The sequence below is a fragment of the Antedon bifida genome, chromosome 10 (assembly GCF_963402885.1).
Source record: "Antedon bifida chromosome 10, ecAntBifi1.1, whole genome shotgun sequence".
NCBI classification, from domain to species: domain Eukaryota; kingdom Metazoa; phylum Echinodermata; class Crinoidea; order Comatulida; family Antedonidae; genus Antedon; species Antedon bifida.
Genome location: NC_136235.1, coordinates 11,693,517 through 11,707,899, shown reverse-complemented (window position 1 = coordinate 11,707,899; position 14,383 = coordinate 11,693,517).

Here is a 14,383-nt window from a genome sequence, read left to right as displayed (position 1 = left end):
ATTAGTTGTAGCTGTCCGGTGGTCCTTGGTCACTTGTCTAACTAGCTACGTCTAGGCTAGATCCCCTAGTAGGCCTAGTACGTAGTAAAGATAATTAGTTATTCTTCAACAGTCACACAATTCAGATTCTGCCGCTGATTGTTAGTGAGCAGGGGGAGGGAGAGAAAGAGTTAGAAGAACTGAAATAAGTCGTGACGTATAATAAACATCATACAAAATAATAATATAACTAACGAATCCGTATAATATAATAATGTTGTATGTTATAAAGTAAGGTAAATGCGTTTAATATAATACAATTATATTATAATATAATGTATTTTATTAATAATATAATAGTAAATGTTCATAATATAATGCCAAAACCGAATAATATAATACAAAAAGTCAATAATTTGTTACATTTTTCACATAATATATTAGAAATAGATATAATATAATGCTAAAACCAAGTAATATAATGCAAAACGTATAATTCATTACAATACAATATATAATATAATAAAAAAATGATATAATAATATAATATTTTGAATACTTCAGACAGCTGAGGCTTGCCATAAATTATACATGCATTGTATGTTAGTTTAGACAAAGCTAAACTTTTTAAAATGGTAACTTTATGGCAAGCCTCAGCTGTCTGAAGTATTCAAAATATTATATTATTATATCATTTTTTTATTATATTATATATTGTATTGTAATGAATTATACGTTTTGCATTATATTACTTGGTTTTAGCATTATATTATATCTATTTCTAATATATTATGTGAAAAATGTAACAAATTATTGACTTTTTGTATTATATTATTCGGTTTTGGCATTATATTATGAACATTTACTATTATATTATTAATAAAATACATTATATTATAATATAATTGTATTATATTAAACCCATTTACCTTACTTTATAACATACAACATTATTATATTATACGGATTCGTTAGTTATATTATTATTTTGTATGATGTTTATTATACGTCACGGCTCATTTCAGTTCTTCTAACTCTTTCTCTCCCTCCCCCTGTTCACTAGCAATCAGCGGCAGAATCTGAATTGTGTGACTGTTGAAGAATAACTATACTACGTACTAGGCCTAGCCTAGGCCTACTAGGGGATCTAGCCTAGACGTAGCTAGTTAGACAAGTGACCAAGGACCACCGGACAGCTACAACTAATACTACAATACAATAATGCTACTAATGCAATAACTACTACTGCTAATACTTAGGCCTAGCTAGTAGAGTACTAGGTAGGTTAGCTACTACTAGGCTCTAGGGGGGTTAGGGCGTATGTATGATGTTAACTACTAGGCCTAGGCCTACTAGTACTAGCCTAGGCTAGGCTAGGCCTAGACTTAAGTTGTAGTAGGCTAGGGCCGGGCCTGCTGCCTTAGGCTAGGCTAGGCTACTACTACTACTACTACTACTAGGCAGCCAGCCCATGATGGTTACGAGTAGTAAACCAAATATAAGTAAACCAAAATTTGGGTACGAGCGAGTTGGCATGGGTACGGGTTGACCTGTATCCTTCTTTCTAGCTAATCGTACTAGGCCTAGGCCTCAAGTAAGTCTACGCTACCCAGTCCGGCTACAATATGGTCTATTTTGTTTTATAGCTTTATTGATAGCTGGGTTCAAATCTGGGTTGGGACGGCTTTTTCTCATTCTAAAACAGAGTTCCTTATCATAATAAAATAATATATGAATTTATTTGTAATAGTACCTAGGCCCTAATTGCCATTGCATTTATTATTATTAATTATATATTATACGGTTACCCCTTAATTATACTATAGTATAATTTCCTTGTTATATTTTACAATATTTTCTTTATAATTCTACAATTTTGTCTTTCACAGCACAAATTTATCATACTGTATTTGTCCAAGCTACTCCAGCTACATGGTATTGCCTTGAGGCTAAACTACACGGTATACTGGCACTACCATCATTCCTGGCTCGTCAACCTGGACCACATAAGCACAGTTTCAGTTTCAGTTTATTTACCATTTCAATTTCTGAACATAAGAGATGAACAACTTATATGGATGGATAACCATAAGAGCGAAGCTCGTTTACCGGTCACCCGTTAGTGCAGTGACATTACGGACAACATAAAGACAGGACAAAGGTGCAATACATAACAAGACATGTGAACACTTGTGTTTGCAACCCCTTGGATAAAATAATATATTTATATAAAGGAGAAAGATAGATATTATAATATTTCTTTTTTATCATACAATACATAGTACCTATTGGTATTATATCTAAAAATACAAAGGCGGCTAACACAGATAGTTCCATATATACAGTACTCTCTTATAAATAGATGTATCTCTCCAATCTACCTAATCTAATAATAGTACTATTAGCATACTACTTACACTTTGTAGACAAGAAGTAAGTTGTATACACCTAGAGGACTTATGGTAGTACAGTCGAACGCCCTCTCACTGGCCCGGTCAACATAATCTATACCTAGATTATTACAGTAATTAAAGTACATTATTACAGAGATTTTTTTTTTTTTTTTTGCAGAAATCAAAGTTATGTGTATAGAAAGCAGTACTCGTATTAAAAACTAAGCAGGTTGTACTCTTGAACGCAAACTGGCAGGATATTTTGAATATTTTTTATTGTTGAAATGAATGGAATCCTAACTTCTTTGCAACAACTGGAGACGAAGACATATTATGACCCTTTTATTTAAATTTATTTGAATAGACCTTCATGTAAATTCATTAAAGGCTATATGTTTGTTTTATATTTTAATATGTGATAGTAGAAAATCATTGTGTATAATGAGGACTAAGAATCTGATATTCACTTGCATTCTCATCTTTTAAAAATTTTATTTATAATGCTGGTAATGAGTTTAAAATTTAATTATATTGACTAGTTTTGATAATCATTATTTCTTTTGTGTAATATAGTTCATATATTATGTATTGAATAAATTGGTAAGGCCCTATACTGTTATTATTTAAGGAAAGTTTATATACACTTATTTTATGCCTACTTAGTATTAATTGTTTATATAAATATTTTGTCTAATTGCCTTGATTTTTTGTATAGGCCAATGGCATCAATGTTTTTCTCAACGCAAATTAGCCTAATAATGCCACATTTAAACACATGATTCATTGATTTCTGATATTCTGTACTTGAGTATGCATTACTAAAATAACCAAGTAGTTAATATATTTCATTTGTAATGTATGTATAAACATTAAGTTTTTTTTCACATTTTTAAATTTAAAAATTATTACAATACCTACCTTTCTGATATTGTTACTATTGTATAATATATTTTGAGGCAGCAATAAAAAAAAATTAAAACAATTAATTTGACTTATACTGTACTATGTTAGTTCAGGATATGAAATGTGTGTGGGCATCTGGTGTGTTGGAGGTTGGTGGTGTGAGGTGTATATTTGTCACTTTAAGACCTAAATTAGATGTTTTCTGAAGAAAAGAAGTAAGAGGATACGCTTTCAAACAATTCCAAGAAGATTCACACAAAAATAATTACTTTCCAATAAAATAGTATAACAGTGTATATTACAGTACATTGAATAAACTCGAGCGGAAAAATAACGCACATAAAAAAACACTCATATTCTTGTCGAAAAGTGCCCTCTATAGTTTTCTATTAATTTATTAATAATTATTATTAATTAATGAGTAATATGAACATATTTTTAACATTCAATGCTGGAAGCTGGTTCTACTCCTAACAAAGTTTCATACCTCCAAATTTCATCAACGTATTCAAAGCACTTCAATATTAAATATCACATTTAACATAAAAAATTCGGGTTTTGGATAGAATTTTGCTTAAAAACATATACAAAAAACATCGATAAAAAATACTTTTCGTATTCAAAAACAGATGATACTTGGTATAAATGTTCACTATAGGTTGCTCTATTCACAGAAACAAAATTGCATTCATGAACGTTTTTTGTTGGTTGTTTTTTCAAAATAGTTATTAGCTTGAAAAAAATGAGTTGGAATTGTATAGTCTTTCATAAGTGTACATTTTGTAAAAACGTAAATTTAAAAAATCAGTGATATGGCTTGATAGTTATTTTTTTTTTGCAATATGGATGGAGCAACCTATATTGAACATTTATACCAAGTATCAAATGTTTTTGAATACGAAAAGTATTTTTTATCGATGTTTTTTGTATATGTTTTTAAGCAAAATTCTATCAAAACCTGGATTTGTAATGTTAGATGATATTTATTTAAGTGCTTTGAATACGTTGATGAAATTTGGAGGTATTAAACTTTGTTAGGAGTAGAACCAGTTTCCAGCATTGAATGTTAAAAATATGTTCCTATTACTCATTAATTAATAATAATTATTAATAAATTAATAGAAAACTAGAGAGGGCACTTTTCGACAAGAAAATGAATGTTTTTTTATGTGCGTTATTTTTCCGCTCGAGTTTATTCAATGTACTGTAATATACACTGTTATACTATTTTATTGGAAAGTAATTATTTTTGTGTGAATCTTCTTGGAGTTGTTTGAAAGCGTATCCTTTTACTTCTTTTCTTCAGAAAACATCTAATTTAGGTCTTAAAGTGACAAATATACACACCACACATCACACCAGATTCTGCCCACACACACTTCATCTCCTGAACTAACATAGTACAGTATAAGTCAAAATAATTGTTTGTTAAAATTTTTTTTTATTGAAAACAATCTGCCTCAAAAAATATCATACAATAGTAACAATATCAGAAAGGTAGGTATTGTAATAATGTTTAAATTTAAAAATGTGAAAAAAAAATGAATGTTTATACATACATTACAAATGAAATATATTAACTACTAGGTTATTTTAGTAATGCATACACAAGTACAGAATATCAGAAATCAATGAATCATGTGTCTAAATGTGGCATTATTAGGCTAATTTGCTTTGAGAAAAACATTGATGCCATTGGCCTATACAAAAAATCAAGGCAATTAGACAAAATATTTATATAAACAATTATACTAATATTGGTAGGCATAAAATAAGTGTATATAAACTTTCCTTAAATAATAACAGTACAGGGCCTTACCAATTTATTTAATACATAATATATGAACTATATTACACAAAAGAAATGTAAATGAATTTATAAGGACATAATTATTATCAAAACTAGTCAATATAATTAAATTTTAAACTCATTACCAGCATTATAAATAAAATTTTAAAAAGATGAGAATGCAAGTGAATATCAGATTCTTAGTCCTCATTATATAAATAATTTTCTACTATTAGTATCACATATTAAAATATAAAACAATCATGTAGCCTTTAATGAATTTACATGGAGGTCTATTCAAATAAATTTAAATAAAAGGGTCATAATATGTCTTCGTCTCCAGTTCGTAGAAAATGAAGTTAGGATTCCATTCATTTCAACAATAAAAAATATTCAAAATATCCTGCCAGTTTGCGTTCAAGAGTACAACCTGCTTAGTTTTTAATACGAGTACTGCTTTCTATACACATAACTTTGATTTCTGCAACAAAAAAAAAATTTCTGTAATAATGTACTTTAATTACTGCAATAATCTAGGTATAGATTATGTTGACCGGGCCAGTGAGAGGGCGTTCGACTGTACTACCATAAGTCCTCTAGGTGTATACAACTTACTTCTTGTCTACAAAGTGTATAGTAGTATGCTAATAGTACTATTATTAGATTAGGTAGTTGGGAGTAGATTGGAGAGATACATCTATTTATAAGAGAGTACTGTATATATGGAACTATCTGTGTTAGTTGCCTTTGTATTTTTAGTTATACTGTAATACCAATAGGTACTGTGTATTGGGATGCAATTCAACAGTTATGAATAAAAATAGTCCTATGTACTCTGTATGTTGGAGGAAATAAGCATAAGAGCAAGTCTTGACCACAGGGTGTAAGTCAGTCACTATTTTGAATCAGTAGTATGACTTCTTAGGATTTAATTAATTTTAAAATTATCATTGTATGATCGAAAAGAAATATTATAATATCTAACTTTCTCCTTTATATAAATATATTATTTTATCCAAGGGGTTGCAAACACAAGTGTTCACATGTATTGCACCTTTGTCCTGTCTTTATGTTGTCCGTAATGTTACTGCACTAACGGGTGACCGGTAAACGAGCTTCGCTCTTACGGTTATCCATCCATATAAGTTGTTCATCTCTTATGTTCAGAAATTGAAATGGTAAATAAACTGAAACTGAAACTGTGCTTATGTGGTCCAGGTTGACGAGCCAGGAATAATGGTAGTGCCAGTAAACCGTGTAGTTTAGCCTCAAGGCAATACCATGTAGCTGGAGTAGCTTGGACAAATACAGTAGAAATTTATGAGACTTGGTGTGTGATGATTCAGTATGATAAATTTGTGCTGTGAAAGACAAAATTGTAGAATTATGAAGAAAATATTGTAAAATATAACAAGGAAATTATACTATAGTATAATTAAGGGGTAACCGTATAATATATAATAAATAATAATAAATGCAATGGCAATTACTTATATTATGTATACATTACAATATTACAAATAAATTCATATATTATTTTATTATGATAAGGAAATCTGTTTTTGAATGAGAAAAAGCCATCCCAACCCAGATTTGAACCCAGCTATCAATAAAGCTATAAAACAAAATAAACCATATTGTAGCCGGACTGGGTAGCGTAGACTTACTTGAGGCCTAGGCCTAGTACAATTAGCTAGAAGGATACAGGTCAACCCGTACCCATGCCAACTCGCTCGTACCCAAATTTTGGTTTACTTATCCAAAATTTTGGCTTACTCGTACCCATCATGGGCTGACTGCCTAGTAGTAGTAGTAGCCTAGCCTAAGGCAGCAGGCCCGGCCCTAGCCTACTACAACTTAAGTCTAGGCCTACCCAGCTAGCAATTTGACGTTGGCTCGACGTCGGCAAGCGTTGGCAAACGTCGACAAAGTCGCGGGCAAATGACCGACGTTGTTACAACGTTATGACAACGTTTACTATAAGTCGTGAATTTAATGGTTGTTAGTCTAACGTCTTGCTGACGTCGTATTTCCGTTGAAAAATGTGCCGACAAATGTGCCTTGGGATAACATAAATCCAACGTCTGTTTGACGTCGTTATCATTGGTTGGCACAACGTCTACAAACGTCAACATATTAGAGTTGTTTTTGACACGTCGTACCAACGTTGGTTAAAAGTTGTAAAAAGTTGTCAAAATTCTAACGTTGTCGCAACGTTGGCAATTTGACATTGTATTACAACTTTTTAAGTCGGCAAATTTCCGTTGATTTAACGTCGCTATATGTTGTTGGCTCAACGTTATCAAATGTCGACGCTGCCTAGTCATTTTCTTACGTTGTGCCGACATCGACTAATAGTTGTAACAATTGTGTAGGAATTCTAACGTTGACCCGACGTTGGAATTTTAACACAAAATAGGTGCATGTCTAACGTCATACAAGTTGTTGATCCAACGTCAGTCCAACGTCGACAATATTGTGGGCACGTTGCACCAATGTTGGCTAAAAGTTGTAAAAAGTTGTCAAATTTAAAACGTCGTCGCAACGTTGGCCAATTGACAATATATTACAACTTGTCAAGTCGGAAAATTTCCGTTGGTTCAACGTCGCCATTAGTCGTTGATTTAACGTTAGAACATGTCGACAATATAGTCATTTGTCTTACGTTGCACCGACATCGACTAATAGTTGTAAAAATTGAGTAGGAATTCTAACGTCGACCCGACGTTAGAATTTTAACAGAAAATATGTGCATGTCTTCTAACGTCATACAAGTTGTTGATCCAACGTCATTTAAACGTCGAAATATCGTGGGCACTTGCGCCAACGTTGGCTAAAAGTTGTCAAAATTAACGTCGTCGAAACGTTGGAAATACATACTATTTTCTAAGTCAGCAAATTCCTGTTGATTTAACGTCGATGTAGTCGTTGTTTCGACGTTAGCAAATGTCGACGCAATAATAGTCATATTTTCACGTTGCGCCGACGTCGGCTAATAGTTTTAACAATTGCGTAGGATCTAAAGTTAGCCCACCGTTTGGATTTTTACAATTTTACAAAAAACAAGTGCTGTCTAATGTCATCTACTTGACATGTAGTTCAAACGTCGTCGCAACGTTGGCAATTTGACAAATTTCCATTGATTTAACGTCTCCATAGTCGTTGGATCAACGTTAGCAAATCGACCGTACGCACTATAGTCATTTTTTCACGTTGCGCCGACATCGGCTAACAATGTGTATAATTCTAACGTCGACCCAACGTTTGAAGTTTGAAAAAAAAATAGGTGCATGTCTACATCATCTGCAAGTTGTTGATCCAACGTCAGCCGAACGTCAAACATATCATAATTGGCGGATAGTTACACATTCGGTTGGATTCCATACGTCATCCCAACTCTTGGACATCGACTCAAATAGAAGCATCGTGTAGTTGGAGTTAAAATTTGTAATTAAGGCATCTTCAGTGAGATGTACTCAGGTATACCATATAACTAAAACCAGGGAACCAGAATACAGAGAGCCCTCCTCTGATAAAAACTATTAATTATATTGTTTTAGCCACTACGAGTGACATTAATTACTCTAATGGGAGAACCTAGGTCACATTCCATTCACTTAACTGTACTTTACCTAACGACGGAAGTCTCCATTTGAATTTTGAATTGGTAACTGCTATCATCTTGCTCTTCAGTTAATGTTGCTTGTTATTATTTTGCTGGTAAGATTTTGTATTTTTAAATTTTAGGTTAGTTTAAAATGTTTTCGTTGATTACAAATCGTACAATTGATATATATCCAAGTTTTTACATCACCGTTTTGCCATTGAGCGAACCGGTGTAACAGTACTGTAGGCCTATATATTCATATTCTTGTAATACCTCTGAGTGATCGTTCAAACCGCGCATAACACTACCACTTCTTTATAGTTTTGATGTTTACTTAAAATAGCTATTACCTTGAATATCAAAATATTCGTAAAATAAAATAAATACGTATTGATTAATTTATACCTCTTGTCATTATTAGAGTATTGTAATATGTATTCATTTCTAAGTTATAGTTATAGGATAGGACCTTAATACTGCTAAATATAATCCCATATTTTATTAATCGCCATTTGATATTGCATGCCTGTCTGTAGTTTTATGAAGCTAATATGTAGTCTACTACACTGACAATTTAAGCAAAATATAATTTATCCCTCTTTTAATTGGAACACAGCATTTTTAGCATCATCATATCATAAACACATTTCTATCATATCGTTAATAATTTTTTTACAGAAATATACCAGTATAAGACCGGATGACGTGGCAACAATTTATACCTCAAATGGTCCAATCGTCACTCTGCTTTACAGTCGTAGAACAATGTATCTTATGTGCGATGTGATATGTACTTTTTAAATTTGATAAGGACACTAATGTTGAATTAGAATGAGAAACACAACTAGAACTATTTGAAGTTCGAATTATGTACAGTCGTGTTGCAAATTGTAATTGTAACATAAAAAGAAGTAGGCCTACTTAAGGTAGATCTTAATAAGAAACAAACATTTGTGTTTATATAGGTATATACAGTACATTAATAACCTTAGAATTCTTTATTACATTTTCAATCTATGCTGTCTATGAAAATAATATTTTCACAATGAATCAGATGACGTCAGTTTTAGTAAGAGCAATAATATCGTGATAATAATGTTATTGTTCTTATTGACTACAATACAAAGACATAAATGGCATAAATAGTTATCCCATAGTTCTAGGTTGAAAACCTTGTCGATTTCTTTTGTTTTCCGTAAGAAAAATGTACAGTATGTTTATCTACTTATCGTAGTACTGTACAGTATAAACGTGTCTTAAGCCAAAGAAAAATACACTGGTCTTTACTGACTGGTATGACTGAAATTAAGTAAAAAATATTGTTGTTTTAATATGTATTTATTGTATTTTGTATAGAATAGTAAAGTTATACAGTAATATAAAATGTAGACCTACAGTACTTTATGTCTTTAAAATTAAACCGTATTTTTTCTATTAGGAAACAGATGTATAATTTTAGTTAAATTGTTTTGTCTCTACGGTATCCGTTAATAGGATATATTTATTAAAAACATTATTTAACATATATCTGCGTCTTGCGTATTATCAACTGTTTTTAAATAGTTTTAGTTACAACTGTAACTGAAAATATCCAAAGCTAAAACGTTGTTTTAACATAATACTTTTGTTAATATTGGTATTGTCTGTTTTTATCGGGTTTTAGTTGCAAAACTCTACAAACCCATTAGTTTAAATCACCCAGTGCTAAAATATTGTTTTATCATCATATCTGTGTTTTAACAGGGTTAATGCCATATTTGTTACTTTGCGCCAAGTTGTCATTGAACCGACGATGTTCCAACGTACATATTGGGCTGCAAAATGTATCTAATGTACTGATTCTACTACACCAACGTCATCAGAAGCTGGGATACCGTATTCTATGACGTTCAGCCGACGTTAAACCAAGAGGTTGGGTCAACGTTTGTCCAACGCATTAGGCCAAAGATGGCAACAATGACGTTGCACCAACGTCTGTCTAACGCGTTGGGTCCACTAAAGACCGATGTAAAAAATTACGTCGGGCCTACGTCGCAGAACGTTGATAAGCCAACGTAAACAAAGACGTTATACCAACGTTGGCACAACGTGTTAGGACAACGTCTACCCAACGCGTTGGGCCCACTAAGGGCCGATGGAAAAAAATACGTCGGGACTACGTCGCAGAAAGTTGATAAGCCAACGTAAACATTGACGTTATACCGACGTTCGCCCAACGCGTTGGGACAACGTCTACCCAACGCGTTGGGCCCACCAAGGGCCGATGGAAAAATCTACGTCGGGCCTACGTCGCAGAAAGTTCATAAGCCAACGTAAACAATGACGTTATACCGACGTTGGCCCAACGCGTTGTACCAACGTCTGACCAACACGTTGGGCCCACTAAGGGCCGATGGAAAAAATTACGTCGGGCCTACGTCGCATAAAGCTGTTGGGCCAACGTAACTGTTGACCTTAAACCAACGTCGGCCCAACGTGTCATTGCTAGCTGGGTAGCCTAGTACTAGTAGGCCTAGGCCTAGTAGTTAACATCATACATACGCCCTAGAGCCTAGTAGTAGCTACCTAGTACTCTACTAGCTAGGCCTAGGTAGTAGCAGTATTAGTTATTGTAGTAGTATTATTGTATTGTAGTATTAGTTGTAGCTGTCCGGTGGTCCTTGGTCACTTGTCTAACTAGCTACGTCTAGGCTAGATCCCCTAGTAGGCCTAGGCCTAGTACGTAGTAAAGATAATTAGTTATTCTTCAACAGTCACACAATTCAGATTCTGCCGCTGATTGTTAGTGAGCAGGGGGAGGGAGAGAAAGAGTTAGAAGAACTGAAATAAGTCGTGACGTATAATAAACATCATACAAAATAATAATATAACTAACGAATCCGTATAATATAATAATGTTGTATGTTATAAAGTAAGGTAAATGCGTTTAATATAATACAATTATATTATAATATAATGTATTTTATTAATAATATAATAGTAAATGTTCATAATATAATGCCAAAACCGAATAATATAATACAAAAAGTCAATAATTTGTTACATTTTTCACATAATATATTAGAAATAGATATAATATAATGCTAAAACCAAGTAATATAATGCAAAACGTATAATTCATTACAATACAATATATAATATAATAAAAAAATGATATAATAATATAATATTTTGAATACTTCAGACAGCTGAGGCTTGCCATAGTAACTTTGCCAAAAAAGGTTAGGTTTCTTCCTTTCCATCTATTGAGTAGCATTTCTAAGTTTGCCACCTTACTATCCCAATTCAATTCACTGCATTTGTTCTCATTATATCCCACATAAATACCCAAAATCTTAATTGGTTCATTAACCCAATTTAGACTGCATGGTTTTTCAATTTTGTTTATATTTTTGCCAATCCATATAGCGTTGGTTTTTTTTTTATTTAAATTCATACCAGACACTTTACCAAACTTATTAACAATATTTAAACCAATCTCTATACTTTTTTCATTTCCCACAAAGAGTACAGTGTCATCCGCCAGATGCGCAATGCGAACTTCCTCACCATTATCATTGTTAGGTAAAGATATTCCTTTATAGCATTTATCTTTTCTTATATTACACGCCATAATTTCTACTACTAAAATAAAGAGTAACGCCGACAATGGGCAACCCTGTCTTATTCCGCATTCCATTTCAAAACTTTCTGATATCCAACCATTATTAACAATAACACATTCAGTTTTACTATAAATTGTATTTACCCATTTTAAAAAGGAGTCTCCAAAATTAAATTTTTTTAGTACCTTAAACATAAAATCTCTATTTACAGAATCAAAGGCTTTTCTAAAATCAAGGGATAAAATAGCTCCTTCGATTTGTTCTTCTGTTGTATAATATAGAATATCATTAATTAGACGGACGTTTTCTCCAGCGAATCGTCCTTTAATGTACCCCTTTTGGTCATTGTCAACTACATTTTCAATTACTTTATGAAGTCTCATACATAGAATTTGAGTTAAAATTTTGTAGTCTGTATTTAATAAAGTGATAGGACGCCAGTTTTCAAGCAATTTTTTATCACCTTTTTTGTATAATAGGCTTATAATACCACGTTTCTGTGTAGAACTCATTTCATTGTTAAAATAACATGCATTTAGAGCGTCACAAACAATGTGTTTAATGTCATCCCAGAAATGTAAATAAAACTCAACGGTCAAGCCATCACATCCGGGAGTTTTATTTAATTTCATTTTTTTAATTGCATTGGTACATTCATTTAGTGTGACAATACCTTCACATGTCCCCTTTTCTTCTTCAGTTAAACTCGTTACATTTGATTTATCTAGGTAAGTGTTTATTTGTTTACGGGATATACCCTTATTTGCATATAGATGCCTATAAAATCTAACTTCTTCACAAAGGATTTCCTTTGTCTTTGTTAGTACTCTACCCTTCTCGTTTTGTAAACATTTGATTTGGTTTTTTTTTCCCTTATTTTTTTCCAGACTAAGAAAATATTTAGTGCTACGTTCGCCCTCTTCAATCCATTTTACTCTAGAACGTATATATGCACCTTTTGTTTCATTATCATAAATATTTTCCAGCTTTTTTGTTTTTTTTGCAATTTTTGCTTCTATGCTCTCATTGGCAGTATAATCATTTTTTAATAAAGAATCATTTAGTTTTTTTATTTCTTTTTCTAGTTTTACTTTTTTTATTTTTTTTTCTTTATTGATTTTTTTGCCATAGTAGATTGAAACGTCTTTAATTTTGGCTTTTAATAATTCCCATAATACATCTGGGCTAAGGTTATTTTCATTGGTTTGGGTTTTTTTAATTACATTTGTAATATAGTTTTGGTAATCAGTATTTTGCAATAGGTTGTTATTAAATTTCCAATAACCTGGGCCTCTTTTGGACTCATCAAAACTGATTTTAATTGAAATTGCTTGATGATCTGTCAAGATAGCTGGTCTTATATCACATGATATTACGTCATCGTGATCAAGAATTTGTTTAGAAGTCAACCAGTAATCAAGCCGTCTGTAAATTTGCTTAGATTTTCTACGCCAGGTATATTGTAATTTTTCTGGATTTTTATTTCTCCAGGCATCTTTTAAATTAAATTTTTTAATAAAATTTTTAAGTGTAAAAACAGATGTATCTTTTCTGTCTTTACTGTTCTTTTGGTCCCATTTTCTGTCCAAAATACAATTGAAGTCCCCGCCGATAATAATTATATCGTTGTTTAAGTCAACAATATCCAAAATGGTCTCATTTAACTTTCTGAAATATGAGCTTCTTACTTTATAATTGTTAGGAGCATATACGTTTACAAAAACATGCATTTTACCATTAATTTCAACATTTAGAATTATATATCTTCCATTTTTATCGATACATTCGTTAGTAATCTTAAAATTGAATTCATTTAAGAATATTATTGATACCCCTGCACTATTTGAAAAACCAGTGCTATGTATGCAAGTACTGTTCCAAACTAAATTAAATTTGCCAAATAAGTCAGGTGTAAGGTGTGTTTCTTGTATAAGTACAATGTCAGCCTTTTGGTCTTGACACCAACTATGTATCTGCCTTTGTTTATCTATGTTACGTAAGCCTCTTACGTTTATAGAGACGCAATTAATGCTTGCTTTATCCATCTATATGTTAGCTGATAAATTAATTAAGTTGTATACACCAAACAGCTAACTTATTTGTCTAT